Consider the following 6,056-nt stretch of genomic DNA (forward strand, 5'->3'; position numbering starts at 1 on the left):
TTCCTGCTAAGTGTTAGGCTTTGAGGCTCCAAAATCTTCCTTGGAGATTCTTCCCCATTTCCACGGTCCTGTGAATACCTTCTACAGTTTAAGTATTTCTTCCATTTTTTTCTTATGATAAATATTTCTAAATCCATTCTAATAGCCTTGAAATCAATAAATCTCAAAAATGGTTATTGACCATACATGTACTTTTTTTTCATATTCGTAAGTGATATGTCTAAAAGCTGTTCTTCAGCTGAAGTCCAGTCCATGTACACAAAAGATGTCAGGACAGAAGGAATGACCCAGGTTATCTGGTCCAAATATGGAGTCTATGTTTTCATCCCCTCCGTGACATTTCCCATAAGTGGTCCTCTAGCCTCATCGAACACTTCTTGAAGAAGCCTGTTATAATTGCCAACAGCTCTCTTACAGAAGCCTTTATATTGAATCTACCTCCCTGAAACTTTGACCCATTGGTTCTGGCTCTCGCCTCTGGGCCCATACAGCCAAATCGAATTCCTTTTCCTGAAGACAGCATTTTCTCTATTTGGAGATAGCGTTGTGTTCCCTTGAGAATTCTCTTCTCTGGGTTATGCGTAGCCTCTTCCTTCAGTGTGGCAATTCCCAGACTCCTCGCCCGCCTCAAGTCCTTTCTTCAGCTCTGTCAATGACCACCCACCACAGCAATCAGAGTGTTTCCAGAAAGGGACTCTTTTTTCATTCTGTGAGTTCTAGCACTGCAGGATAGTACCAGTGCTTTCTAGATTGTAAATGCTTCTGTTAATGTAAGAAAAAAAGCATGCCTGTGTGTGGGGAGGGGCAGCTATAGCATATCATTGTGTTTGTTCTACATTATCTCCTAGTAGTTTTTAGGACAGTCATAACAAAATACCACAGACTGAATGACTTAACAGAGATTTATTTTCTCGCAGTTCTGGAGGTTAGAAGTCCACAGTCAAGGTGTGGGCAGGGTTAGTTCCTTCTGAGGCCTCTCTCCTTGACTTGTAGATGGCTGCCTTTTCCCTGTGTACTTAACCAATCTTTCCTCTGTGGTGTCTGTGTCCTAATCTCCTATTTTTATAAGAACACCAGTCTGATCAGATCAGGATCAGGAACCACTCAAAGTACCCTATTTTAACTTAATGGCCTCTTTTAAGGCCCTCTCTCCAAATATAGTACCATTGTGCAGTGCTGGGGGTTAGGGCTTCAACATATGAATTTGGAGGGAAGGAGAGAAAAAATTCAGCCCAGAGCAGCTCACCAAAAAATAAAGAGCCAGTGTTATATATACTCTGTACAAGTGACAATGACAAAGACAATGGAAGCCCATCCATTGACTCAAGACCACTCACTCATAAAGTCTTCAGACTTGAATCTAAGGCAGTTCAACTCTACCTTGTTTTCCACCATTCCATAGCCATTTCCCTGAATACAAAGTCAGTCATCCTGAATATATTTTGATACATAGTTTTTCCACACAAAGAGGAAGGGAATGAAGATAGATGACATGGGGGACCAGCAGTTAGTGTAATAGCTATGCCGCTGGACTCCCACGTAGTCAACCGCGGTTCGCATCCCAGACCCAGCAGCTTAAAACTCATGCCGGGCACGTGTGCGTGCGTGCCCAAGATCCTGGGAGGAGAATGGAGGAGAAGGGATTGCGGCGTGGCCATCCCCCCTGGGGGGTGATTTCTTGCTTTCTGTCTGTCTCTCTGTCTGTCTGGCTAGCGCACGCGCCCTATAGCAAAAACCTCTCCAAAAAAAAAAAAAAGATAGATGACATGAAGAAGAAAGCACAGTTTACTTTTTACTAAGTAGAGATAAAGAAACTTTATCTCTCTACCCTTTTCATATGGAAGTCAACACCAAAACCAAGACCAATTGTGAGAAGTGCTGGAACAGTCTCAGAGTCCTCCTCCCAAACACAGGAGTGCCCCCAGGAGGGAGATCAGAAACTCCACCCCTCCTCTCTACCTTTCATACACGGAGTTTCCCTGTTTTTGCTCCCTAACATTTAACTTCTTCCTGCCCCCTCCACTCCTGTGCCATAGGATTCATTTCAAAAGTTACTAAAGCCCTTTCTTTATGGCACAGAGAATGATTTCACTTTTGGTGGCTAATATTATTTCACTCCCTATATATTAATTGAATACCTACTGTGAGTGGGATCCTATTATCAATCTGAGGATGCCACAGGGAACAAAGACAAAAATCCCTGCCTTCAAAGAACTTACCTTCTAATTAAGGAAGGCAGATGAGAAATAAAAGAACAAAAGTTATTAATTTGATAGACAGTGGTAAGTGCTAGGCAGAATAATAAATTGGGGAAATGTAGAAGAAATGTGTAGGTCGGAGTGTAGGCTAAGTCACTGGAACAAAGTGTTCCCATTACACAGTAACTTAAATAGAAGTTCATTTCTCTCTAAGAACATGTGTTCTCATTCTAGGTGATGGAGCATCTCTGCTCCACAGAGTCATTCAGGAGCCCAGGCTTCTGCTATCTCATTACTTTGCTATCCCCTGAGGTCCTGTCTTCATTAGCCTCGTTGAGTCTGGGCCACTGGCATGTCTGATGTCCAGCCTGAAAGAAAATGATAAAAAAAAGAAGTCTAAGGTAAACGATTTTGTTTCTGGTAAGTGAGAAGTTACACAAAGTTCTCTCATATATCATTAGTGAGATCTAGGCTTCTGACCAGTCATATGGTCGTATCTAATGTAGAGGGAAATGTAGTCTTTTGGGCAGTTGAGTGACCAGAGGAAGAAGAGCATAGATTTGTGGGGGACAGTGAAAACTAGCAATCCTTCACACCCTCTGTGCAAGGAAAGAGGTTGCAATTTTTAATAAAATGGACAAAAAAGCCCTCACGGAGAAGGTGGCATTTAAGTGGAAATCTGGAGGAGGTAAAGGAGCAAGTCATGCTGGTTTTTTTTTTTTTTTGAGAGGTTTTTGCTACAGGGTGTGTGCGCTCGCCAAACAAAGAGAGAGACATAGAGACAGAAAGCGAGAAATCACCCCCCAGGGGGGATGGTCATGCCGCAATCCCTTCTCCTCCACTCTCCTCTCAGGATCTTGGGCACGCACGCACACGCGCCCGGCGTGAGTTTTAAGCCACCGGGTCCGGGACGCGAACCGTGGTCGACTACGTGGGAGTCCAGCGACATAGCCATTATGCTAACTGCTGGTTCCCAGTCATGCTGTTTTTTGAGGGAAAAGCACCTCAGTCAAGGGAAAAGCAAACTCGAAGCTCCTGAGGCAGGAGCGTGTCTATCTTCGCCAGGAAACAGGGTAAAGGGAGTCATGGGGAGAACCGACGGGGCTGATGTGGGAGAGGTCACCTTGCTGACTTGGACCTTCAGGACCTCGGTGGTGCTCTGGCTTCTACTCAGGGTGAGAAGGGGAGCCGCTGGAAGTCTGAGCAGACAGAGAGGGGCCATGATGGGGCGTGAATGGGAAGTGACTGGAAGGACTTATGTCCAGTGCTGCAGCAACTGCACTTGACCGCTCTGTGTACCCTGTGCCCTTTCTCCTCTCTCCTGAGCACCTGTGCTCCTATGCCAAGGCCCCAGAGTGCCAGCTTTGAAGGCCTCCTGCTTCACAATCCCTCTCAAACCTCAAAACCTAAACGTCTCCTTCCATACCTGCACCTATTCATTCGCCCCTCCATGATCACATGTAACTCACATGTTACCATGAGTTACTTGCATGTCCATGCCTCTGAATAAATGGTGGGCTCTCTTGGAGCAAGGACAGTATGTATCTATTCAGTCCACCCATAGCAGAGTACAGAGCATGAAATGCAGTAGAGAAATCAACAATTCTTTTTCTTTTTCTTTTCTCTCTTTTTTTATTTTTTGAAGAGGTTTTTGCTATAGTGCACATGCGCTCACCAGAAAGACAGAGACAGAGAGACAGAAAGTGAGATATCCCCCCAAAGAGGGGATGGCCACACCGCAATCCCTTCCCTTCCATCTCTTCTTGGGATCTTAGGCACGCACGCACACACGCCTTGTGTGAGTTTAAGCCACTGGGTCTGGGACTCGAACCACGGTTGACTACATGAGAGTCCAGTGACATAGCCATTATGCCAACTGCGGTCCTGTATTTTTCTAACTTATTTAACATTCTAAGGAAAGGTAATCATGCCCACCAATCTCTCCCTTACATTGTAAACCACAGACTGGAGCTAGTTGATTTTCTCTACTCTCACCAGGTTTTTCTCAATCCTGCATGTCCAGGAATACATATGATCAACTATAAACCATGTAACAACCCCAGAACATGTTAGAATATAAGCCTAGAATTGTACTGGATTTGATGTCTGAGTGCAAATCCAGAACTTTCAAAACATTTGATCTATCCACGACTTCCACCCACGAGGGACTACGTGCTGAGTAAGAGACATAGTTCAAGGACCAGAGTGTGGCACAGGAGAAACAAACTCGTTCACACTCCCATCCGCGCTTCCATCCATTCAAAGTACACTTACCGGGTACTTGACATATTTCAGCATTGTGCTAGGTAGACAGGTTACCAAAACAAAGACAACATAGTCTTCCTCTTCAACAAGTTTATAATCTATGGGGAGAGTTGAAAAAATAAGCCTGGGCTGGCTTCACAGAGCAGCAGTTACGTGCTACAGAAAGGAGGCTGGATCCCACATGGCCAAGCAGAATTTAAGTCTCAGCCAGTAGCTTTAGAAACGTTATCGGCCAGGGGCCAGTAGGTGATATAGTGGTTAAGGCACTGGGCTCCCACATGGCCAACGACAATTCGAATCCTCGACCTGGTGGCTTAAAATTCACGCCAGGGAGACTAGCAGTTGGCAATGGCTATGTCATTGGACTCCTATGTAGTCAACTGAGGTTTGAGTCCTGGACCCAGTGGCTTAAACTCACGCTGGGCGCTTGTGCATGCGTGCCCAAGATCCCGAGAGAATGGAGGAGAAGGGATTGTGGCATGGCCATCCTCCCTGGGAGGGGGGGCGATTTCTTGCTTTCTATCCCTCTGTCTCTGTCTTTCTGGCAAGTGTACATGTCCTATAACAAAAACCTCTCAAAAAAAGGTACATGTGCATGCGCACCCAAAATCCCAAGAGGAGAATGAAGAAGGGACTGTGGCATGGCCATCCTCCCTGGGGGTTGATTATTCACTCACTCTCTGTGTGTCTCTTTCTGGTGGGCATACGCACCTTATGGCATAAATAAATAAATAAATAGGTGTGTGTGTGTGTGTGCGTGCGCGTGCGCCCAGGATTCTGGCATGATGGAGAATTGGAAGAAAAAGAATTGTGGCATGACCAGGCCCCATTGGGAGGATTCCCTCTCTCTCTCACGTATATACTGTCTGGCATTAAAAAGAAAGACTGGGACCAGCAGTTAGCGTAATGGCTATGTCGCTGGACTCCCATGTAGTCGACTCCAGTTTGCGTCCCGGACCTGGTGACTTGAAACTCACGTCGGGCGCGTGTGCGTGCGTGCCCAAGATCCCGAGAGGAGAATGGAGGAGAAGGGATTGGAGGGTGGCCATCCCCGCCCCGGGGGGTGATTTCTCACTTTCTGTCTCTCTGTCTCTCTCTGTCTGTCTGGCGAGCGCACGCGCCCTATAGCAAAAACCTCTCAATAAAAAAGAAAAAAGAAAAAACAAACCTGCAGGTACAATGACGTAGGTTAAATGCTGAGACTGAGAAGCACATAAGAGGCGGTGGCCTGGAAAGGGGTCCTGGAGGTGACCTCACATGTCATATGAGTAGAATTAAAGGGGGTGGGGAGGGGAGCGGGAATAAAGGAGCCAGAGGTGCAGTTTCCTAGGTGCAAGAGGTGGGCTGTGCAAAAACCAGAGGGCAAAGCTGGGGACAGTGACCAAAGGATAGCCTTTAGGATGCAAGTTGGGAAATGCCAAGAAGCAAGATGTTGAGAAACACCTGGGCCACAGTAAGAAAGCTTAGAAGAAGACTAAGGAGGGGCTGGCAGGTGGCATGGTGGTTAAGGGCACTGGACTCCCACATGGCCAACCACAGTTCAAGTCCTGGACCTGGTGGCTTGTTTTCTCTCTCTCTCTCTCTCTCTCTCTC

The 6,056-nt window shown here is 46.3% G+C and overlaps 1 long non-coding RNA gene across 3 annotated transcripts in view; it reads right to left on the bottom strand.

Moving 5' to 3' along the window:
- Nucleotides 1-974: 974 nt before the first annotated feature.
- Nucleotides 975-6,056, bottom strand: part of LOC102480318 (uncharacterized) — a 22,278-nt gene continuing 17,196 nt past the window's right edge. Inside the window, exons 3-5 of one of the 3 annotated variants that reach the window (XR_001369937.1) lie at nucleotides 4,473-4,561; nucleotides 2,495-2,566; nucleotides 975-1,056 (exon numbers count right to left, since the gene is read on the bottom strand). This is a non-coding gene — a long non-coding RNA (uncharacterized LOC102480318). Of the gene's footprint in view, nucleotides 1,057-1,953; nucleotides 2,567-3,321; nucleotides 3,398-4,472; nucleotides 4,562-6,056 lie in introns of those variants that run through there. The other 2 variants (XR_337820.3, XR_337819.3) reach the window with 2 other exon arrangements.

The sequence above is a fragment of the Tupaia chinensis genome, unplaced genomic scaffold, assembly GCF_000334495.1.
Source record: "Tupaia chinensis unplaced genomic scaffold, TupChi_1.0 Scaffold150175_1, whole genome shotgun sequence".
Classification (NCBI taxonomy): domain Eukaryota; kingdom Metazoa; phylum Chordata; class Mammalia; order Scandentia; family Tupaiidae; genus Tupaia; species Tupaia belangeri.